Below are 24,211 nucleotides of genomic sequence, written 5' to 3'. Positions count from 1 at the left end.
CTCTCTCTCTCTGCCTTGAGCTCTCCTGTGGGGAGGGCAGGAGGTAGTGGAAAGGAAGACGATTCAGGCATGACTAACACAGTCTTAAGTTGGTATCAGCTCCCCCTCAACCAGGGAGATGCTTCTGGCAGGCTCTTTCTTTCGTGGCACTTCTGTGAGTTCTTTGGAGACTTCTCCATCTCTGGGGATCCTCGCCCTCGCTTCCCTTCAGGAGGTTCTGGCTCGCACCTGCCCCTCTGTTCCTCTGCAGCCCGGAGACTGGAAATCCCAGTTACCCCTGCAGGAGGCCCCTTGCGGGCAGGCCCAGGGATGACCTGTGGCTGCCTTTCCCCAAGTGAGACCCTGCCTGGTCATCAAGAACCACATCCAGCCCTTCTGTGATAAGGTCTGAGAGGGTGGGCTGCTCTCCAGCCCAGCGAGGGTCCTGATTTGTTATCGAAATGGCTGGTAGGTCGCAGGTTCGAACCTCTTTGGGTAAATGTGTCGCCTCAGACGGTAGGGGTCACGTATATTAAACTTGTCGGTGATTTCAAAGCCCCTCTCTCAATTTAGAAGGAAAGGGGAAACCGCCCGGCCCTCCCCCTTGGGCATATGGGCAGGTACAGGTGGGATTTGGGGGGTCCTTCAACAGCTCCTTCCAGGAAACCTCTCTCAAACCTCTCTTCCGTCTCCTCCAACCCCACCCTTTGGTGTTGCTGTGGGCAAGGTTAACTGGGACTCTGCTTCAGGGTTCAGAGTTGGGTGACTCCGTTGTTAGTACCTCCTTTGCTAAGTCTGCTTAGAGTCTAGCACTCGCTTTGAATGGAGCCAGCGAATGTATGGTGTAGCCGGGCGCCTCAGTGAAAACTGCCATTTTAACATCCTGATGAAATTATCAAGTATTGTGGGGGGTTCATCTTCTCACATCTTCCCCGGAATGGCTGTGTCACACTCAGTAAAACTGTATTCGTGCCAAGATGGGCTTGTCCACTGAATATATCTCCTGACATCCTGAGAATGCTTTTTAAAGACATCCTTCTGAAAGCAGTGCCTGAAGTACCCACATGGATTTGATTTTTCCACCAGTTTATAGACGAGCTTCCTTTTGCAGGGGGTCCGTGTTTTCTTGTGGCACCAAGACATCATTTGAATAGGCTATGAATCCAAATAAATAAGTGCTTTCTTTAAAAAAAAAAAAAAAAAAAAAGAGGGAAAGGGTCACCTGGGTGGCTCAGTCGATGAAGCATCTGACTTCGGCTCAGGTCACGATGTCATAGTTCATGAGTTTAGGACCTGTGTCAGGCTCTGTGCTGACAGCTCAGAGCCTGGAGCCTGCTTGCAATTCTCTGCCGCTCCCCCTGCTCACGCTCTGTCTCTCAAAAATAAATAAAAACTTTTTTTTTAATTTAAAAATAAATAAATAATAAAAAATAAAAAAAGGGGGGGAAAAAGTTGAGTCTGCAGACTTGACTGGAGTTTTGATCTGTTTGCTCGTACGTGTATCCCAGGGCCTCTGGTGGGGCTGTCATGAGAAGACAGAAGAAAACAGCCCTAGAAATTATCCCCCCCTTTCCTTCCTCTGGGAATAAATAGCGTGGCTTACTTTTTACAAATGCCCTTCATGTTGGTTTTCTAATTGATCTTGGGAAGGACCCAAGGACAACGTCGGCCAGTTTACAATGGCGTCCAAACTGGGAGGTGTGGGGGTGGAGGAGGGGGGAGCGAGGGGCTCGTCTCCGCCATGTGGCATTTCTGGAGCAGTGCCTGCGAGGGTGAATGAAAAAGAACTTCAGAGGGCAAAGTCGAGTTGGCAGCCAGACTCTTTGAAGATGAAGGATGCTTTGGGAAACTTAAAAAAAAAAAAAAAAAAAGACTTTGAAAGGAAATGATTACAACACAGGATTTTGATGAGTCTTAACATGGCTTGGTTCTGAGTTCACTTTAGGCTCAGTGTCTTTGCCACTTGCCCTGTGTGGCTCCCACAAGGAAAAATGAGAAGGCACTACAGACAGAAGTCTCCCTTGGAGCGCCTAGGACTTCCTCCGACCCCAAAGAGTTCACTTGGGGGGGGGGGGGCGGGGGGGGGTGCCACCAGATATAGGTAGGGAAGGAACATCTTCTGGAGAAGCTGATACTGGGTGTTGATTGGGTCCGGGTGGACCAAGGTTATGCCCGACAAGGTCGGGATGGAATTGTTAAGGTGGAAAAGTCACGCTGGGAGCTACCGTGTGTCAAGCATTCACTATGGTTAAGAGGTTATGTGAGCATTTCATACAGATTGTATCAGTTGGTTTCTATGAGGTGGGAACTGTATTTTATTCTCGTTGTATGCCGGAGGAAACCGAGGCACAGAGCAGCACAGCCTTCCCCCAAAGTCCACAACTGGCTGAGGGGTAAACCACATGCTGGATTCCGCCTTCGGAACCTCTCTTTTCCTCCTCACCTTCGTGCTAAGAGGCAAAGGGAGCAGGTGATTCGCTTTAGTTGTGCATTTACTGTGTGCCCGATACAAAGCTGCTCACCACAACTTCGCCTCTAAGCCTTTCTCCCTCTTTACAGGTGTGGAAATTACGACCCAGAGAGGTTAGATAATATGTCCAAGGTCACACAGCTAGAAGGTAGCAGAGCTGAGATAAAAATCCAGGTCCATCTGGCTCCAGAGCCCAAGCAGCCGCCTCCCTCTTGGCCACTGAATTCCGGAGGCCCTTGGGGAAGCATTTGTTGTGACGGTAGCTGGGCAGCCTACCCGGATCCACTGTTAACCCTCGGGACTACCGGCCAGGAGGAATCCTGGTTAGCCAGAGCCTCTCTTGCTTCTCAGTCTCTCTGGTGCTCCCTGGGAGGCCCCTACCCCAACATGTGCTCTCAGGGGCAGCAGAATGACCCCTGCCCTCCCAACCCACGAATGGCTCGGGACACTGAGCCTTGCTCATTTCAAGTCTGATATTGCGGGGTCGCGCACACACGGATGCGTGTGTGTATTCCGAAAGGCCGAAGCACATGAAGAAGGAGCTCCGGGGAGAGACCGACCGAGGGGAGTCCCAGTCAGTGAGCAAACTGACCCAAGTCCCCGTCGCTGAGGCAGCCCGCGGTTCTGGGGGCCCTGCCACCTCCCCCGCAAATGCCAGAGGAAGAGCAGATCGTGGTTCAGGGGGAAAGGCCCCGCCCGGGAGGGTGCAGAGAGCCTGTGCAAACCCTGGAGTATGAGACGTAGAGGCGGAGCTGTGGGAAGAGCCCAGTCTCGAGCCCCGGGTGTGAATCCTGCCCAGGCTCTTGACTTGCCAGGAATCCACGGGCAAGTTCCGGCCCCTCTGGGGACGTTGGAATCCTCATCTGTAAAATGGAGACAGGAACGGTTGCACTCAGTCACCGGCAGGGATTATGTAAGACTGCGTGACATAATCCCAGCTCACACTAAATTTGCCGCCATTAGGTGCCAGACATCAAGCGAAACACTTCGTATAGTCTCAGTCCTCCCTGTCCCCATCAGGCAGATGTTATTATTGTTCCTTACTTTACAGCTGTGGCAACCCAGGCCCCTCAGCTGCCTGCATCCACGCCGGCCCCTCCCCCCTCTCTCGGCCTCCTGTGCCCCCCTCCCCCCACAGGAAGCCTTGCCAGCTCACTGCCCCCAGCCCTGGGGAATATTGCTCAGGGCTCAATGGGTCCGGATCGCGGCTGCTGCTGGAATAAATGAGCTCATGTGTGGCGTGCCTGTCTCTTGCTGAGTGAGCATCACCCTATGAATTCTCGATGAGCTTACCCAACGTACAGCAATATTGGATCAGCGTTTAAATGGACAGCCTTGTGCTCACTGAGAATGAACAGTCAATAAAGGCCTGTTGACTGTCGGCTGGCTCAGCCCCGCTCAGGCTCAGACCTGGGGTCCCTGCCAAGCCCGGAGAAAGGGGCAGCCCCAAGCCCCCAGCTCCCGCGGATCTGATGGTGCTTGGGGTTCTCTGCACCCGCGGATCTGATGGTGCTTGGGGTTCTCTGCACCCCCAGAAAGTCAGAGAACTTTCTTTCGCTTACCTCCTGTGGCTCGTTCTTCAAGCCTTCAGTCACTTGTGCCTTTTTCCTCAAGAGCCTCCCTTGTCTTGTTTAATTTAGACGTGGGTAGTAACGAGGGCTTGTGTCTGGTCCACAGGACTGAGATTTTTCATTAAGGGGGCCCTGGGGGACCAGCTTCATTTACTCTTCCGGCATCTCGTCTGCCTGTTTGTTGCAATCTTCAGGCAGCCGGCTCAACGGAAGGCCTGGGCTGCAGACGGGAGACACTGTCCACACCTCCTCCTAAACAGCAGCGATTGCTTACCTTTGGCGGGTGGGGGAGCATTAAAAACAGCCAATGCTCCTCAAAGGGACTAGGGGGCGGGGTGTGTTGTGAAACGATTCATTTTCTAAAATTAATTCTTCATCGCTAACACCTAGGGAGGCAGCCTGATGCAGAGAAAGCGCCTGAGCAGGGCGGTGGGTGGCTGGGTCACGCAGGGCTGGCCGAGCGATCCTTCTTGGTCTCACTTTCCTAATCTAAGCAGTGGGGACTAAAGAGAAGTCCTGCCCTCACAAGGCAGTTAGTTGTGCAACTGAAATGAGAGAATGTGCATGAACGGTAGAGAGGCAGGAGAGCAAACCAGAAGCGAGCACGATTCTAGAGTCCAACCCCCTGGGTTCAAATCCCAGTTCTGCCACTGATGGGCCGTGTGACCCTGGGTAGGTCACAAAGCCTATCTGTGCCAAGGTTTCCTCCTCTGTCAAATGGGAGTAACAACTGAACCTATTTCAGGGGCTTGTCGTGAGGATTCAGGGAGGGAATGGGCATTTCGTGCCTGGTAGAGTGCCTTTCACGGAGTACTTAAGGAAAATGGCCGTGAGTGATAGGAATGCTGCTGAATGCAGCTGTCCCCGGCGGACAGGAGGGGCTCCATGAACATTTCCCGATTCTGATTCCGGGCTCTTATGCATTATTAAGTCTGGCTGTGCTGGCACCTGTTGCCTGCTCTAGAGAATCTGGCTGGCTCAGTCAGCAGAGCATGTGAGACTCTTGATCTTGGGACTGTGAGTTTGAGCCCCACCTGGGGTATAGAGATTCCTTGGAAATAAAATCTTAAAACAAAACAAAACACTTTGCTCTCCAAAAACAGTCCGGAAGGGGTGCGGCTCCGACCCTGGAGTTTGGATCAGTTAAACACAGGGAGTTTCTGCATTAGCTTTCCCGACCGCCTGAAAGTCCCTGTGACAGGCAGAATGGTGGTCCCCAGAGATGTTCATGTCCTAATCCCTGGAACCTGGGAATAGGCTCTGTTAACTGGCAAAGGACGAAGGAATTAAGGCAGCAGATAGAATTAAAGTTGCTAATCGTCTAATTAAGATAGATTTTCCTGGGTTATCTGGGTGGGCCCAGTGTAATCACAGAGGTAGTTGAAGTGGGGAAGAGGGAAGAGTGGTTAAGAGACAAGGAGACAAGGAAAGCAGGTAGCCCCTGGAAGCTAAAATCCCCTCGATTGCAGCCAAGTGGGCCCGTGTCAGACTTCTGACCCCCAGAACTGTAAGATGTAAATTCATGTGGCTTTAAGCCACTAAACGTGTGGTGACTTGGTACAGCAGCCATAGGAAAGTAGAGCAGTCCCAGCACCCCAGTTTCCTGCTGGGGTGACTTCTGGGCCTTGAACCCCTAAAGGGCTCCGAGTTATCCGGAGACCCCCGTCCGCCACCCCCATCATGGCTGGGGCAGTAATGTTTACCTCTGTCCCCCCTTCCTGCAAGCACTTTCTGAGACCTTGTCGTATGTCAGAGCCGGCACTCAGTACTGGGGACGCAGCCGTGCGCAGGACAGGCGGGCCCCCTGCCCCCATGGGGCTCAGAGACCAGCACGGATGCTGATCTTTACCCGATCCTTACGGAGGATGGTAATACCAAGGTTTTCTGGAGCTAACCGAGCGCGGGGCACTGTGCCGGCCCTTCACACACATCAGTTTGTTGATACTCATGAGAGAGGTGGTGGGGCACCAGTTATCACCCCCATTTTACAGATGAGGGCACCGAGGCACGGTGTTTGGGGGACGTGCGCAAAGTCACAGAGCTGTGCGGCGGCGGGCCAGATTCAGAATGCAGGCAGTCCTTTAGAGACCGGTCTGTGCTGCGTGCAAAATGACAGGGAATGGGGAAAGTCCCAGAGAAGATGTCGGTGTGACCGTGGGCCCCGAGATGTCCCTCTGGCCTCGAGGACGGCAAGTCCCCGTTTTAAGCAGGTGTCCAACACTGGCTCTGGGGGCTGATTTCCAGAGGCAGTGTGTGAAAGCAAATGCTAAACACAGTCACAGAGTCCTTATCCACTGAGCTCGAGGGTCCAGAAGGGGTGCGGCTCCGACCCTGGCCTCCTCGGCCGTCCTCTCTCACTTGGGGCGGCTCCCAAATGAGGGAACCCTGGTGCCAGACCACCCCCCTGGTGCCCTGCCTTCTAGGCCATCCATGGCATCTCTCAGTGGCGACTTGAAAGTCAAAGTGGCCCACCGCATTTGTTCTGGAAGACAGCAGGCTGGACGTTATTCTTAGTGTACGTTCAAGTACATCCATCCACTGTCCCCTTGTTCACCATTATTCATTCATTCGTTCCCTCTCTGTCTCTCTGTATCTCTCTGTCTCTTTCTTTCTCTCTCTCTCTCTCTCTCTCTCTCTCTCTCTCTCACACACACACACACACACACACACACACACACACACACACAGCCAGCCCTGTGCGCACACGCGCGTGATGCCGGCTCCAGTCCGACAAGAACACAGGCTTCCTGCCATTAATTGGAGGCCCCTAGCTGCAGACCTAGCATAACAGTCTATTCATAGTCCTTTTGTAATTCCAAGAACTGCTGCTCTAGCTAATGCCTACTTCAGGGCCAATGACTAGTTGGCATGTCAGCACTTTTCGCGTTATAAACACCCCCTTTTCAGCTAGGACTTCTCATTTCAAGTCTTCTTCAGACAGAAGAGCTGCTGAGTGGCCAGCGGGCCCACGGGAGGCGGCTGGTACCTGGAGGTGCTCAGGGAGGGTGTGGCTGGAGGGGACTTACAGGCTCCGCTTCCTCTAGGAGCCCCACGAGCCCTGGGGCCCGGCCACTTCCTGCACGGCTGTCCGGCTGTCCGGCCGTCCGGCTGTCCGGCCGTCCGGCTCACAGCTTCCCTTGCCTTGCGCCCATTTCCTGGAGTCAAATGAAAATGGCTTAGGAGTTGGTCCCTGCTCTATAACTTCTGGAATAAACCTTTCTCTCTGGATCTTTGCTGCCTTCCAGGCTTTTCCACACTTCTGGGTCTGCCTTACAAGGCTCCGGTGGCTTTTTGTAAACACATTGCTTTTTGTAAATTGGATGAGTAGACTTTTCTGGTTTGGTAAACACTGCTGGAGGCAGCCGGGGCCCCAGGAAACCCGCTTCCTCCTGAAATGTGCCCACAGGGCAGGCGGGACGGTGCTCAGAGACTGAGTCCCAGCTCCCATTTCTTGAGGGCCTACTGTGTGCCGAGCATTTTACCCACACCGTCTGATTTTCTTCCCACAGTCCCGTGTGGTGGGTACCATGACACTCCCCTTTTCACAGATGAGGGAGACGGCAGCGAAGAAGGTTCGGTAAGCTTGTCCATACCCTCGTGACAGTGAGGGGCAGAGCCAGGATGCGTGATGCCAAAGTAGGACAGACACTTCACCCAAGTTTCTGGGGACTTGGGCAGTCGTCACTGCCCTTCGTTTGGGAGGTATGTTTGCCTCTGGTTCTGTGTCCCTTGTCCCTTCTGGGCGGCCGTGCAGCCTGCCCTTCCAGACCATCGTCCTGCAAGGCCCCTTGCCAGGCAGGCCTGCAGCCACACTCAGCCCAGGGTCTCCCCAGGACCATGGCCACCTCACACCCATTCCCCGCGAAGAGGCATCGTCGCAGGTATTAATCTCCAACAGCCTGAAATGCCGTGGTCGGCAGCCAAGACTGAACAAAGCCAGCAGATGCTTGGCCTTTGAGGGAGGAGAACACCGCGAGCTTTTCCTGTGCTCTCCTTTTGATTTGCTATTCAATTAAAAAAGAAAAAAAAAATTGGAGCGCACCAGTGAGTAGCACTCTAATTGGAAAAAAACAGAACAAGTTCACACAAACAGGAAGCGTGGGGTGCAGTTAGCTGGTCAGATGCCGCGTCGCTTTGGGGCTTTTGAAAACGACCGTCCGTATTCTAGACCGGGCGTCTGTCTCCTCTTGCCTCCCTTAATGAGCCTGGGTTCTTGGGCGCAGCATTCTGGGGGTCGAGGAGCATAAGGGACGGGGAGAAGTGCCATCTGGTGCGCCATCACTCTGCCTGCCCCCAGGGGCTCCTCGGCCACTCTCGTTGCCTGGGTTTTGCCATCCATCCATTCCTGGGACATGCTTGCTTGTAAAGGACCGGAACCCATCCTGTCCTGCTAAAACAGAAAGGGAATGTGTTGGAAGGGCAAACTGGGGCAGAAAGGGTGTTTGGGTTTGTGCCTGCCCCTGCTCTGCCCCCACCCCTTCAGGACTAGGCTGTGACTCCACAGTGCTCCCTCTGGACCCTTGAGCCTCAACTGCTTGTTTCTGTGTCTCTGCATCTGTCTCCCTCCATCTCTCTCTCTCTCTCTCTCTCTCTCTCTCTCTCTCACTCACAGCCACCTCAAAATGGCGCCTTCAGTCCAGAGCCTTCCTTTCCATATGGGTCCAGTGCCCGCTGCTGGCTCACCCCATCTCTCTGATCCTCAGTGCCGGGTCATTGGGGGAGAGAATATGATTGGTCCATGTCTCCGTGTCCCCATTTCTAGAAAAATAGGAATACTACTAGTGCCCATATCTGGAATGTCTGTGAAGGCAAAATGAGGTTAAGTGGTTCTGCTTATTAACTCATTCAAACTCAGATGGGTGTTAAGTGCCTGGCACCTAATTAATGCTCAAAAATGGTGGTTATTGCAGCTGTCCCTTCTGTTATCCAGTGGCCCTTGTAGAAGGAGTCATGTGATGGAATGTTTTCCAAACTATGCCTCAAAAACAGCTGGCACTGAAAAACAGCTCATTTCTCCTGAAGAACTACTATAAATACTTCACAATCAGTAGTAGTAAGATTTGCGTGAGATATTTAATAATTTTCCAAGCACTCCCACGTCTTATTTGACCTAAGTGGCAAAGGTGTTATTAAGAGGAAGCTTACAATGAGGAAACAGGAATTGGAGGTTTGAGTATTGCCTGAGGTCACAAGGTCTGCAAATTGCAGAGCCTACAACCAGTCCGGTATCAACTCTCATTCCTGTGCGTTTTCAACTTCGTCGGAGGTGGAAGGTTTCATGCCCCATCACATTTCCCTTTATACCTTGGCTGCTGGGAAGCTCAAGAGAAGCGCTCTCCCAACCGTGGCTGTTTGTGTATTTCTCATACTGTAGTGTGCTGCAGTACTCGGGTGGGCTAGATTTGCTTTATGAAACCCAGCATATGTGCATCTGTTTCAAGTAGATGAATCATGACTTCCCAATGCCTTTAAAAGTGGTGGCGATGAATTTTACCTCTGGAGCGCCGCCGTCTCTGCTCGTGGGAGATGATGGGCTTTGGTGGCCGCATGCTGGTGCCTCTGGCTTCCTGCCGTCCGAGTCTCTTCTCCAGCCTCGCTTCAGGGCTCTTTGCCCACATCTTTCAAAAGGAAAGACGGTCCCTCCCTCCTCTGCAGTCCCTCTCCCTCTGCTTCCTCCTGATATCCGGGGCTTTTCTCAAAAACCCTGGCAGTGAAACATTGTGAAAAGTTAGCCGAGACCTTTCAGAGTATGAGATGGAGAGAGCATCTTTCCAGAACTCTTAAGAGTTGTACACCTGCCACTGACAAACCGAAGTGATTACTGGAAGGGTTCGTGTGTGCCTGGGGCTAATGACTTTCTTGGCCTTTGTCCCTCAGTTCTCAGGGGTGCGGTGCCGGGGGGCCTGGTCAGACTCTTGCTGGGGCAGACATCTCACCACGAGATTCTTCCAAGAGAACCAGACATACCTGGCCTGAATCCCCACTCCAGCCCTGTGCAACCTCGCTGAGCCTCAGTTTCCTTATCTGTGACATGAGGGTTGTATCATCTCCCACAGGAGTTGTGCTGACAGTCAGCAGTATCAGTCACAACGATAACGAGGCAGTGGATGTGTATCAGGACTTTATTTGCGGTGGGATAAGAGCTGATGCTTCTTGAATGCTTACGGTATCCCAGATGCTGTGGTAAGCACTTTGTGTGTTTACTCATGAAGGTCTCCCTCTCACCAGCCAGTGAGAAAAACAGAGAGGTTCACAACTGGCCCAGGGTCACACAGCAAGAGGTCGCAGCAGAGGCAGGACTCAGAGGTGAATGGAAGGCACGAGACCAGGCACGCAGTGGGTGCTCAAGCAGTGTCCTTTCTCTTCCCTTCTCCCGGGGCTGGGAGGCCAGCAGCCCGTCTTCAAGGTGGGGTGATGCCCATAGGCAGGGAGGTCGGTGCCTCCCCTGTTCCTCTCCCTCCGACTCCCCTCTACTCCCCACTTATTCTCCTGTAAAAACCCAGACTTAGCACATCGCGGCCTGCGCAGGCTTTGAGTCGGGAGGTGAGCGGGTCATCGCTCCACTTCTGCTGAGTCCCAGGGTCTCCTTTCTGAGGCAGCCAGTGCACAGGTGTTGGAGATACATGTGCTTTCGTCAAAAAACCCCAAAGTTTTGGTAAATGAAACGCCCAGCCAAACATTGGGGGCCCTTTGAACCCGGGGAGCTGTTTCCCCCTTGGTGCACCAAGGAACGCGGACACCCCACTGGCTCAGAGGGCAGCCCGTGGGCCTCTCACCAGACGAAACCTCCTGAGGCAGGGGGCTTGTCTGACTCTCCCGTTTTATTTAATTGATTTTTTACGGAAGAAGTCCCCTTTTTAATCTACGTGAATCCTGTCCCCTGAAGCCCATTAACAGACTTCCCGACACTCCCCTCCGATTTGGGGTTTTGTCTTCTGAGCACCACCGGCTCACCCCCACCTTCCGGAAAACAGCTGCCTTCCGTGAGGGCCTGCTGTCTGCCGGGGACCGCGGTATGCGGCTGACAAAGCCTCAGCCACCCTCTGGGTGCTCCCTGTTGGCACCGTTACTGGTGGTACAACTGAGGCACGGACAGGCTGTACCGCGTGCCTGCACTGCCCTTGACTCTGCAGACTGCCTCGGCCTGTGGCCTGCTTCCAAGTGCGAACTGGGTCTGTTCCCTCCCCAGTGCTCGCCCTCAATAAATCACTCCCTGTTCCAGTCGTATTGTTAGAGCAGCAATAAAGCCTCCTTGGAGTACCTCGTATATCTGCCTCTGGCTTATTGCCAGGTCTTTGGCGCGGAGAGGAGTGCCCCCTGGGAGGCGGGGAGTCCTATAAGCCCATGGGGGTCCAGGGTAGATTCTGGGCAGGGGGCTATCTCCGTCGCCCTGCCCCCAAGAGCCCCTGATGGCTGTGACCTCAGCAGCCCTCCCTGGAAAGGAGCTCCGTCCTCAGAGCCCAGAAGACTGAGTGGGTGCATTGGGGCGTTTTCTGCATTTCTTCCCCGGAGAGAGAACATTACATAAAGTAACCTCTGTTCAGCCTTAAAAAGGAAGGAGGGTCTGTGACACGTTACCACGTGGCTGCACGTTGGTGACATTCTACTAAGTGCAGTAGGGCAGATGCAGACGGACAAGCACTGTGTGTGTTTCCAGCACACTAAGGACCTACAACAGTCAAGTTCAGAAAGAGAGCAGAAGGTGGGGGGGGGGGGGTGCCAGGGGCTGAGGAAGTTAGTATTCACTGGAGAAGAGTTCTGGTTTGGGGAGGGGACACATTTCCAGAGACAGTGTTTGTCTGCACAACAGAGGGACTATATTTCATGGTGCTCAACTATGCACTTAAAAATGGTTAAGGTGGCAAATTTCGTGTCACGTATACCGTGCCACAATTTAAACGCGCGTGCGCACGAGAACTCCGAGAACTCCGGGTGGTTTTCTGCTCCCGGCACTGCCCAGGGAGCTTATGCCCTTACGAAAGCGTTTGTCCCCAAGGGTCAGAGAGAAGCTGCCAGGAGCAGGGACCTTGCCCTCAGGCCTTGTCCTGCACCTTTGAGGCCTCGGTGTAGATTTCCTGGGCTGGTCTCTGCTTAGAACAGTCACCGGCGGGCTCCCTCCGTCCTTCCCTCCACCTGAGCCCTCCGTTACGGAGCCTTGGAGGCCAGCTGTGGTCAGTCCTGTCCTTTTACAGGAGAGAAATGGAGACCAGAAGAGGCAACAAGGCTTGCCTCGAGGAACACATCATGTTACCGTAGGGTTGACAGATAAATACGGGACACCCAAAGTGGAATTTCAGATAAACAATGAATAATGTTTTAGTATAAGTATGTCCCGTGCAATATTTGGGACGTACCCATACCAAAGCTATCCGAAATTCCGATTTCAGTGGTGTTTTGAATTTTCTTTGCTAAATCTGGTGAGCTTCCGTGAGAGGCGACCAGGGTCTCGTTCCCTGGTATCTTTGCACTTGACAACTACAGGTGGTGGCACGGTGTCAACATTAGGGATGCGGGTTCTGGTGTCGGACTCATCAGATACCTGTGTGACCTTGGGCGAGCTACTCAGCTCTCTGATCCCCAATTCTGCCTCTTTTTTGTTTTAACGTTTATTTATTTTTGAAAGAGTGTGAGTCGGGGAGGGGCAGAGAGCGAGCGAGGCAGAGAATCCAAAGCAGGCTCCGGGCTCTGCGCTGACAGCAGCGAGCCCAACACGGGGCTCAAACTCACGAACCACGAGATCACGACCCGAGCGGAAGTCCGGTGCTCAATTTGAGCCACCCAGGCGCCCCTCAATTCTGCATCTTAAAATATGGATGATGACAGCACCTTCCTCATGAAATGGTGAAAGGTTAAACAGCAGTACCTGTAGAGCCCAAGCACAGTACGGGTTGAATTAGTGGTAACTCTTCTTTAGTTATTCTCGTGAGTTTCTTTCCTTTATGAATTAAAGATAACCACGTGCTTAACGAGCGTTAGGCTGTGATGCCAAGACAGGAAGACAACAGTCCGGCTGCTGACCCCAGCCTCGCTGAAATGCTGTGTGACCTCGGGCAAATCACCGTACCCCTCTGGGTCTCCATTTCCTCAACCCTAAATTGGATCTAAGTGGATCTAACCAGTTCTAAGGTGGCTTTCGAAATCAGAAGTGTAAATTATACCTCAATAAAGCTATTAATATATATTTTTTTAATTCTGAAGTGTACCTCCCTTGTGTCTCCCAGCACAAGACACCCATGTAAGTCTTCTCACCTAATGCTCACAGCTATGAGAAGCAGGTGTTCTTTGCCCTACCCGGCTAATGACTCTCAGGACTCAGAAAAGCTAAGTAGCCTGTGCAGGGTCACACGGCCATTCTGTGGCAGAGCCTGACTTCCTATCTTGGTCTCCCCGTACCCCTGTTCTTACCATCCTCTACAAACCAGGGGTTTCTTTGGAGGCGGTTGGGGGCAAGCAGGGTTCCACAGGCCAGCCCCAGGTCAAGTCTCCCCGGACGGATTATCCCTGGGCAGGTGAAGCTAGGTGGGGCTGTCTGTATGGTTCCCAGAGGCCGATGGAAACGGTACACAGAATATTTCCTCACCACATTACGACTGCCATCTTGAACAATTCAGATGTGACCGGGCAGCAGAAGAAGCCTCTTGGTTCTTCAAGCCATCACTCCCTTGTTGCCCATCCCTGAAGCCAGTGAAGTAGGTTTGGCAAGAACAGTGCCTGCGATGAAGTCCTTCTCAGCGAGGCCTCCGTCACCCAGAGGACGGGGTAGAAAACAAATATGTCCCCTCCCCTCACGGCAGAGAGAAATAATTACATGTTTCAGGCGGGGTTCTTAGTGTCTCATCTAAAATCCTTAGCAAACTACGTACCCAGAGACTGTTTCATCCTTTGTTTTAAGTCCAGCTTCAAAGTTCAAAGGAGTTTTTGTCCTTTTCATTATCTGACAGACCGTTTAGCAGTTGGGTTCTGGGTGGTCTCTGTGACCAGCGGGGTGTCCCCCGGGGTGTTGAGTCCAAGCTCGAGTAGACGCTGGATCTGCCCCTCCGTGGTTCTAAGAGAAAAGCAAGGCAGCTGGGTTAAAATGGAAACCTGAGGGCCTTGTAATTAAAAGGCTGTGGCATAAACCAGAGGGCTGGGATTAGTACCTGCTACGGTGAACTAAAAATGGGCCGTTTCCACAAAGCAAACCGGAGAATCCCAGTGATGTGGGGCCAGTGGGAGTGGAAAACGAGCAGGGTGGCTTGTATCTGCCTTCCCGTCTCTACACACCCCGGGCCACCCCCCAGACAGAGGAGCTCAGCAGCCCTCCTCCAGAATGGAATTGTCTAGGGAGGGCAAGCCTGGTGTATTGGTGCAGTGGGCTAGGATTTGGGCGGGGGGGGGGGGGGGGGGGGTGGGCATCAAAGGCTGCTGCAAACCTGCTGAGACATTAGAGTACATTTTCTCAAGAATGTTCTAGTCGTGTATGTTTTAACTGGGCTCGGCTGTGGGTGAGCAGAATACAGTGCCGAATGGAGTGTGTGCCATTCGCACGGTGTGCTGTGTCTCAACAATCTCCTGATCTGTCTAGCAGAACTCAGGGCTCTGAAAGAGGAGGATATGGGGCGGGTAAATTTGGGTGGCTGGAATAGGGAAGAGATTAGGAACAAACCTAGGACACGTCAGACAGTTAGTACGATGAAGAAGGACACTTTTGCCCACTCGCAGTTTTGCTGAGCCACCGAGTTACCTCAGGTGACCAGCATAGCTATGGACAGGTCTCTAGGGATTTAGAAGGAACCAGATCAGCACTTATTTGGCCCCACCTCCCCTCCTCACCCACCAAGTGGTGACGTAGACATGGCAGTGACAAATGACATTTTTAGAAATTTCTGGAATGAATGGTGCCTACTCCCCACCCCCTGCCAGTTGTTGGGGTTCCTAAGATCTTGATTGTTCACACTTTGTGTTATACCCCCAGGGTCTTTTGTTGAAGACCCTTGAAGGTCACACCTTGCCCCCAGCTCCCCCCATTCAATACTCTGAAGAGCCACAAATGTGTTGACCTAGCCACGAGCTGACATCAGAGCCAGGGAAGTGGTGTAACTGCTCAGGTGACTGGAGTTCTACCAATGCAAACAGAAATTCCCTTCTCCAAGCCTGACCTTGCTGGGCTATGGAGCCGACAAAATGGCCAATGGGAGTGGGTGGGCTCCGGGGAGCAGGTTCGCCACAAACCCTGGAGCGGTACCTTGGATGGTGATGGACTGGAGATGATGAGATTGGACCATCCAGACTGCCACCTGACACGCTACAGATGCCTAAATGTTGAACGAATGAATGAGTCAATGTGCTTTTATTATCAAGTTTCGATAGAAATCTATACTCGGAACCCAAGGAGGAAAGATTACATTCTCTAATCCCTTCTTTTAAACTTTTTTTCTCTTTTTTGAGAGAGCACAAGCAGGGGAGAGAGGCAGAGACAGAGAGAGAATCCTAAGCAGGCCCATACTCAGTGAAGAGCCCAACGTAGGGCTTGATCTCACAACCTTGGGATCATAACCTGAGCCGAAGTCAGGAGTCAGACGCTCAACCGACTGAGCCACCCACGTGCCCCCCCAGACCCTTTTATTCAGTCTTATTCAATAGATGTTTGTTGAGTGCCTCCTATGTGCCAGGCAGTATCCTAGGTGCTGAGGACACAGCGGCGAACATGACATACACAGAGGACAAGCAGATGGTCACAGAAACACAGAAGTGCTGTGAAGGAGGAGGATAGAGGCTCAGGAAAGTCCCCCCAGGAAGCATCATATTATAAAAGCCTGACATTGCAGGAGTCAGCGAGTAAAAGAGGAGGAGAAGTGGATTCAGGCATAGAGCACATGCCTTCTGGAATGTGTTGGGGTAAAAGCCAGTATTGAACGAGTCGATGGCCTCTAGACATCACATGATTCTGGAAAACAATAATAATAATAAAAATAATAATAGCTATGATTTCTCACTGCTCTCCATCAAAAGGATTTTCACATCCCATTCATGGGCTGTCACTCTAATTGAGTAAGTAGTTCCTTTAAAAATAATTAGAGATTGTAATCAGTCGCTATTCAGAAGTCTGGCAGGAACTAATTTGCAAGTCTCTTCAGAGTTGGCCTTACAATTTCCCCAAAGCTGTGACTACAAGTTAATCAAGGCCCTGGGGGATCCACGCTGGATTTCAGAGTAAAAGTAAAAAGGAAGTCAGACGTACCTACGGTTAGCAGACGCCCCAACACACACAGTTTCTGGTCAATTCAGAAGCATCTGTGGAACAATTAGACTGTCTTCAACTCTAAGTTCCTTTTTAAAAAAGGAAGAAAGAAAAGTAGTGAGGTCAGTTTGCATCGCCAATGAGTTCTCGCTCCTTTCAGAAGCAAGGAGTCGGGAGATAGACCTGGAACAGGAACCCCGGACGCCAGCCACGCCTCCGTCTGAGGTTATGCTGGATTTTGAGTCCCAGTTCCCAGTTCTTCAGAGCGCTCTGCATTTTGCTGTGTCCTTGGGAAAGTGCAAGTTTCAGTGTGCTGTTGTCCCCCTGGGTTGTTCAAGAAACCAGTGGAGACCCTTGTAGTTTCCTGAAGTCCTTTCCTCGACAGCTTGAACATCCAGAGGCCCCACCCCTGCCCAGGAAGGTGGCCTCCCGGGTGCTACTTTCTCCTACAGTTTCTAGAAGGACACCTGGGTGGCTCAGTCTGTTAAGCATCTGACTTCAGCTCAGGTCGTATTCTCACGGCTTGTGGGTTCGAGCCCCACATCGGGCTCTGTGCTGACAGCTCGGAGCCCGGAGCCCGCTTTGGATTCTGTGTCTCCCTCTCTCTCTGCCCCTCCCCACTTCATGCTCTGTCTCTCTCTCTCTCAAAAATAAATAGACATTAAACATTTTAAAAAAAAAAAATCTTTAAAAATATAATTGCTGGAGGGGAGGGGGAGAGCATGAAGGGGCAGCATCCACCGAGGAAGGCAGGGGACAGGAAGGGACAAAGTAGACAGCCAGTGTCTTTCTGTCCTTTCAAGTACCAACTAAAGCGATACTATCCTTGTTTCTGGTTGTTGGAAAATGTGGTTTACAAAACAGTATAATAGCAATCAAGACATTAGAACAAAGCTGGGAAAATATACCAAAACATTAATAATTATCTCTGGGTAACAGCAGTTTGGACAATTTTTATTTTCCTCTTATTATTTATCCCTGATTGTTACCTTCAGTTTCTAGAATTAATGTAGAGAATTAATAGCAAGAAAGAAAAAAGGCGGGGAGGGGGGGCTTAGATATGCTGACAGACAGACTCATGGCTGGAGTGACAGGGCCGGGCAGTCTGATCTTGCCTCCTGTCTGACTTGCTTTATCACCTTGAACCAGCGGATCTTTGAACTTCTCCTTTGTCATCTGGGCAGTGGTACCCACGCCTCCTGTCCAGATCCTTTTATCAGTTGTTGAGATAGTTCGGCGAAAAGAAGTAAGGGGCCTACCTATATGAGAAACTATATACTCGTGAAGGGTTATTGTCATCCAGTAATTAACCACTGAGGTTTTAAGCAGTGTTTCTTCCCAGGTGAGTCGCCTGGGTGAGTTGTTAAGAATGCAGACTTGCTGGCCTGTGGCACAGATTGGATTTCTGGGAGCTGGGCCCCAGAATCTGCATTTTAACACGCAGGTCCAAGCCCTCTACCTGCCCCGTGGATTCCTGTGTTTTTGAAAGTTTGAGATCCGGGGATTTAGAGCAAACAGCATTGTGGCAGGAACGTGAGAAATGGATGCAGAGTGAGTGGTTCGATGGTCGAGTGACACGTGTGCTCGTGAACTCAGGGGGAGCTGGTCGCAGCCAGCGAAGGGGATCTGTGAAGGGCAGGCTGGACTTAGAATGAGGAAGGGGAGGGGGAGCCCAGGGGTGTCTGGCGGGGGCGTGCCTGGGGGACAGGGGCTTAGCCTGGGACAGAAAGCAGCCCTTCTTCTGGCCTCCCTCCGGAGCTGTCAGGCAGCCTGGGTCGGTGATTTTGCACTCTCTGTTCCCTGATCGCCACGTGTCCCCATGACCAGACCGGGGGCTCTAAGTAGCACTAGACGGTTGAACACACCGGGAGCCTGGTCCCCTAACCTGTTGGGCCGGGTGGTGTCAGATGAGAGCAAAGCCACCCCAAAAACATGGGCGATAGCAGGGCCTGCCTCTTGGGCCTTTCACTTTGCTTCCAACCAGTTCCGGGTACAGTGACCTCCTCCCACCCCCCACCCCCCCTCCCTGCACTTGCTCTGCTCATTATTGGAGAGGCAGCATCGCACCGTGGCCGGCACACTCAGGAGCCACCCGCACCTGCTTGGGCTGGAGTCCTGTCTCTGCCACTCGCTCACTGTGTGACCTGAGACCAAGTTACTTAACCTCTCTGGCCATATGGCCTCTTGTGTCAAATGGGAGGAAGAATGGTACCTGCCATGGAGGGTTGTCCTAGGGCTTTTCACCGAGGTCATCCGCACAGAAGCCTTGCTGCAGGGCTTGCCCACAGCAGGGGCAAATAATTGTTATTAGTAGGTTACAGTTTTTCACCCAGCAACCATTTATTAAACACCTACCATGCTAAGTGCACAGAAGGCGCCAGAAGCACAAGTTGCTCAGGGTCTGGGGCCCAGACGGGTGTGAAACAGCTTCCTGTGACACAGTGTGATTATAGCGGTGCGTCCAGAACACAGGTGCACGGAATGGCTGCCTCATTGACTGGCTTGGAGAAGACATTTGGTTAGGGCTTGAAATAAGAGGGAGCATGAGAGGTGGAGTTGGGGGCGGGGGGGGGGGCACGTGCTTCCAGATGGAGGGTAGAGTGGTGAAAAGTCCATCATATGCTCTGCTTGGTAAAGAAGTGGGGACAGGCTTCTCACCCTGCCTCTGTGCGAGGCCAGCAGTTGAATCCAGGGCTGCCCTGGAGGGAACCGAAGGTACGCTGATTCCCCCAAAGGGCTCTCCTGGCTCCTGGGGATTGCAGCTGCCCACAGAGTCTCAGCTCTGGAACCCCCCCACCCCCCCACTCCTCCGGGGCACCTTTGCGACTCCCCGGTGTCTGTGCCGGTGCGGGGATGAGCATCTTATCTCCACTGCCTTCCAGCACCTCTGCTGTGTCCTTCCCAGTGTGGCCCCCTGATCTCTGCTGGCTGGCTGCCCTCCTGAGGCCAGCCTTTGCTGCCCGACCCTTTTCATCCCATCGATACGTGTGCCTTGATGTGAGCGGTCTCTGGCATTCCAAGCCAAAGAACACAGAGCGGATGGAACCTTCCTTGGAGGGCTGGTTTGCTGTTAACACGGGCTTTAAATTTTTTTTTTTTTTCAACATTTATTTTTTTTTTTGGGACAGAGAGAGACAGAGCATGAACAGGGGAGGGTCAGAGAGAGAGGGAGACACAGAATCGGAAACAGGCTCCAGGCTCCGAGCCATCAGCCCAGAGCCCGACGCGGGGCTCGAACTCACGGACCGCGAGATCGTGACCTGGCTGAAGTCGGCCGCTTAACCGACTGCGCCACCCAGGCGCCCCAACACGGGCTTTAGAGGAGTAGAGCGTGGGCATATCCATCACCCAGACCCGGCTGACCCCCCCACTCAGGAAAGTAAGTGCAGTCCAGGAAACAAAACAGGAAAGTCAATCCATCAGCAAACTGGAGCCCGAACGAGCACAGCAGAGATGTGATTATTTTCCGGCCTGTGCCGGTAGGTAGCTCTCAACTATACTCAGACCCTGGGAGTAAGACCCACTTGGGTTAGGAATATAAAGAAAACACACCTGAAAGGAGGCTTCTCCTGGTTTTATTTGGGGGGGCATATGGAAGGGGAGGATCTGGTACCTTCTGTCCTGTTAATGAGCTTTCAGGCTGTGGCTCAGAGACCATTTTATTTATTTTTTAATGTTTCTTTTTTTAAGAGAGAGAGCATGAGTCGGGGAGGGGCAGAGAGAGAGAGAGAGAATCCCAAGCAGGCTCTGTACTGTCAGCACAGAGTCCAACGCGGGGCTCAATCCCACACACTGTGAGATCCCGACCTGAGCCAAAATCGAGAGTCAGACACTTCACCGCTTGACCGACTGAGCCGCCCAGGCGCCCCGAGACCATTTTGTAACAGAAGCGCAGGCAAGCGGCACTTGAGCCCCTGCCCGCCTCCCTGGCAGCACTCAGACTCAGGACCAAGGATCGGGCCTCTCTGAGTCTCTGCGTCCCATCTGTAATCAGAGATGAGCTTATCCATCTCTCAGAGTTAAAGGGATTCAGGAAATAACATGTCAGGCTTCCGTGCACCACGTAAGGGTTTCCAAAATGTTCGTTCTCTTACCCACCCCTTCCCGGGATGATGAACCCGTGTGGAATGACTCCAAAATGTGGTTTTGAATGAAACCGTAGCCTTCCCCGAGGAGTGTTCATTCACCAAGTAGCTTTGAGCGCCTGGCGCTGTGCTGAGACATGAAGGGCGCAGCTGTGGAGACAGATGTGGAGCCTCTCCCGTGGTCTTACAGCCCGACGGTTACTCTGGCTTCTGTTGGAGTTTTGGGGCTGGCGGGTCTGCCTCACCATTGCCCCCAAGCCCCAGCCTAGAGCAGAAGCTGGTCCTGCGTCTATGCTCTGCTTCTCCAGGGGAGAGAAGGGAACTGCTGGTGGCCAGAAGTTGTGGGTGACATCCGCACCCCATATGGCCTCCCAGGGATCGGCGAGTTCCAGTGGTGTGGACCAGGCTGTGCCAGTAGCGTGGCCTGTGTTGATCCACGTGCTAGAAGCCATGGATTTCCACCCACATGACCACGATGGAAAGACAGAAAGCAATGGTAACTCGAAGAACCTCCCCGGCGCGTGATTCGATCATGGCAGGAAATCCAGACTGTGGCATATTTTAATGGCTATTTTAACCACCAGGGGTACTTGTATGTGGCCCGAAAACCAAATCATTGGACTGTCACTTAACTTTTCAAAAATCCAGCTTTCACGTTGGAAATCAAACTTCTTGCCCAATCTCTGAGTCTCCCCTGGTCTCTGTCCATTCTCCAGCCCCGCCTCCAAGGGGTCAGCGATGGGAGAGACTCCAGGGTGGGTGAGGGCAAGAGGGCCCTCACCCACGTGACTAAAGATAAAAACACCTTTTGGTACTTAGCGGCAGACATTACCCATGCCCGGTGTCCTTCAAGTTCCAGTGGCCGGATCAAAACCTGAGCTCAGCCAGGTAAATGCCACTCACACTGGCGTCACTGGGGCCTGTGCTGAATCCGGGCAGTTGACATCATCCATCAATACCCTCAGCCTCCAGGGTCTCTTTGGGACCCTCCTTCCCAGCTTGCCGATCTCTTATGAGACCAGACGGCAAAACACATGGTGATTTATTTTGCAGTGACAAAAGGAATTAGAATCTTTCTGTCGCTTAATGGTAACAATGGCTAATGCTCTAACATGTGCTGTTTCAGGCATTCTTCTGAGTGCTTGACATATTCTGTGAGTCCCGCGCTGCCCCTGTCGCCACCTTATAGATGAGGAAACCAAGGCCCAGAGAGGGAGGGTAACTTGCCCAACGTCACACAGCTAAGTGGCAGAGCTGGGATTCAAACCGAGCGAGATCATCTACACTGAGGTTCTGAGGAGGGGGAGCTCCGCATTTGAGACTTGGAGACAGGAGGGGGTGGGTTTGGGGCTGGAGCGGGGAAGGGCTTCTTTGAAAAGCCAGCGTGGGTGATGTGAGCTTTCTGATGAGATGCTCCTGGTGAGGGCACGGGTGCTGAGTACGTATCGGTGGGGCTGTCCGGGAATGTGGGCGCGTGCCCCTCTCTGCACCACCAGCTCTCTGCGGCTGGGCCAGCCCCTCTGAAGAATGCGACAGGGCTCTCCCTGTGCCAGCAGCAACCTGGACAAACATCGGGAGGGCTGGGAGGGACCGGCTCCTGCCAGCAGCGCTGTTTGCCGAGAAGCACCTGGCGCGTGCTATCGCCAAGAGCACAAGGGGCCGCCGGTTGACTTCGCGCTCCTTTACAGAAGTGGGCCTGCCTTTCTGGTACTTTTGTTGTTTTCAAAATTATATTTCAAGGCGGTTAGAGACGTATAACTGAGGAAAAGCCAGCCCCAACATCCACAAGAAGGAGGACGTTGGTCTCAGGATCTGGGGTTGGTTCCGCTCAACCAGGAGCAAGGTCCCTCTTGCAGGGCCAGCAATCCCAGGCCCTACAGGATGGATGGTGTGCGTTTCCTTCTCATCGCAGACCTTTTCACGGATGCAGAAATTGAGGCTGAGAGGGCGACCTGTCCGAGGTCCTACAGCAAACTAGGGGCAGTAATGGAATCCAAGCACCGATGTGGGTGGAAAACAGGATCGATGGCAAGCCTCTAATTCCTTCTTTCTCACTTGGCCAGGGTCAGGGGTGAGGGCCTCGTTCCTTCCATCCTTTGCCCCACAGGACTCCAGAACTTAGAACAGTGCTTGGCACACAGCACTCAAAAAGTACCAGTTCTCCTGGTGGTGGTGGTTCTCCTGGCTGTGCTGTTAACAATCATACCAGGTGTATGTAATACTTTGTGCTATGAGAGAGGGAAGCCCAGGACCGGGGAGCAGCAGGGGAAGGGGGTACTTAACTGATTTGAGCCTGAAGGAGGGTCATCAGAGACATCGCTTTGGAAGAAGGGAGGTGTAAAGGCAGGTCTGAAGGCCCACAGAAGGGACGCCTGGCTGGCTCGGTCAGAAGAGCATCACACAACTCTTGATCTCAGGGGCGTGAGTTCGAGCCCCACGTTGGGTACAGAGATTACCGAAAGCCCACAGGAGTCCGTGGGTAGAGCGGCTGTGAGGAGTGAGGCTTTGGGGCAGAAGACTCAGGCCTGCACGGGTCCCTCAGGTGCAGGAAAACACAGCACTTCTGAGGAAACCCCGGTGGCCCAGCATAGCTACTGGGCCACCCTGCGGGGCTGGGCACACAGGTCCTGAGTTCAGGTTCAGGAGTCCCGAAATCCCCTCGGAAGGCAGTGGAGACTCATTGGGGGCTTACAGCGTAGGAACAGTGGAGTCCACGTTTACAGAGACTGTGCCCTGCAGGAGACCGGGCCTGGAGCCCCCAGCAGCAGTCGAGGCCAGAGGCCAGGCTGGGGAGTGCTGTTCCCAGAGGTGGGGGCATGGGACAGGATGGGTGACAACTTATTTTCAGATATTTTGAGCTTGAGATTCCTATGGGACATGACAGGGTGATGACCAAGGAAAGGACAGGAGGTTCAACGACCTCGAGAATGAAACGAGTGTGCCATGTTCAGTGGAAGGAAGAGAAGGAGGAGGGGAGGGAAGGAGGGAGGGCCATTTCACAGAGGAGGCCGCTGGGAAAGAGGCCAGTGACTCCAGCTCATACAGCGAACGAATACCCAGCCTGGCAGAGCTGGAGCTTTGCCCTGAGGCATCCAACTTGGTCCCCTGTATTTCCAGATGTTTCTGGTTAGAAGTTCCTATAAAACTCTGAGCAAATGCCCCGCCCTTTTGGATTCTGGCCTGTCGAAGAGCACTCGGGCTGACTGAGCTGTAGCAGAGCCTAGAGAGAGGCAGGGTGGGCAGGAGCTGGGCCTCCCATCCAGGGCCTCTTGGGAAGCCCGTGTGGGCAACTGTGAGCCTGCGTGAGGTGTTCCTGCTGGCGAAGGCCTCACTTTGCCGAGCTGACCCCGTGGGGGCTTCACAGAGCAGCCCTTGCAAATGCTGGTTTAATTCTGAGCTCCCCCCAGGTGCCCAGGGGAGACTTGGATCCTTTGGGCCCCCCCTCAAGGCCCCTAAACAGAGCTGTAGATGTGCTAGAAGGCAGTGGAAACCACCGCGAAAATCCAATTTATGAAAGCCAAGGAGAAATGCGTCCCTCTGCTGTGAGGTGCCCTCATCACAGATCTTGATAGAAACGAAACCAGGCTTCAGGGACCAGAAGACAAAACCACACCCTGTGGCTTAGAGTATCAAAACTCGTGGCATCGTTGAGAGGAAATCTTCATTTCCCTTAACACCGTCTACAGATGATCTTTATGGGATACACTGCCTGCCCAGGTAGTTACGGGATTTTTAAAAACTCCTTAACAACTTCAGGAAGGGAATTTATTATTCTTTTAGTTGAGATATAATTGACGTAACATTAGTTTCAGGTACATGACTTGACCCGACACTGGTATATGCTGGGAAATGACCCCACAATTGGTCTAGTGTGACATTGTCAGCA

At 52.8% G+C, this 24,211-nt stretch overlaps 1 protein-coding gene across 4 annotated transcripts in view; it reads left to right on the top strand.

Annotated features, from left to right (window-relative positions):
• CHST11 (carbohydrate sulfotransferase 11) overlaps window positions 1–24,211 on the top strand; it is a 264,903-nt gene that overhangs the window by 220,009 nt on the left and 20,683 nt on the right. The window lies entirely within an intron of this gene.

This window comes from Puma concolor, chromosome B4 (genome assembly GCF_028749965.1).
Source record: "Puma concolor isolate L17-30 chromosome B4, mPumCon1.1.hap2, whole genome shotgun sequence".
NCBI lineage: Eukaryota > Metazoa > Chordata > Mammalia > Carnivora > Felidae > Puma > Puma concolor.
This window is presented reverse-complemented; position numbering and strand designations above follow the sequence as displayed.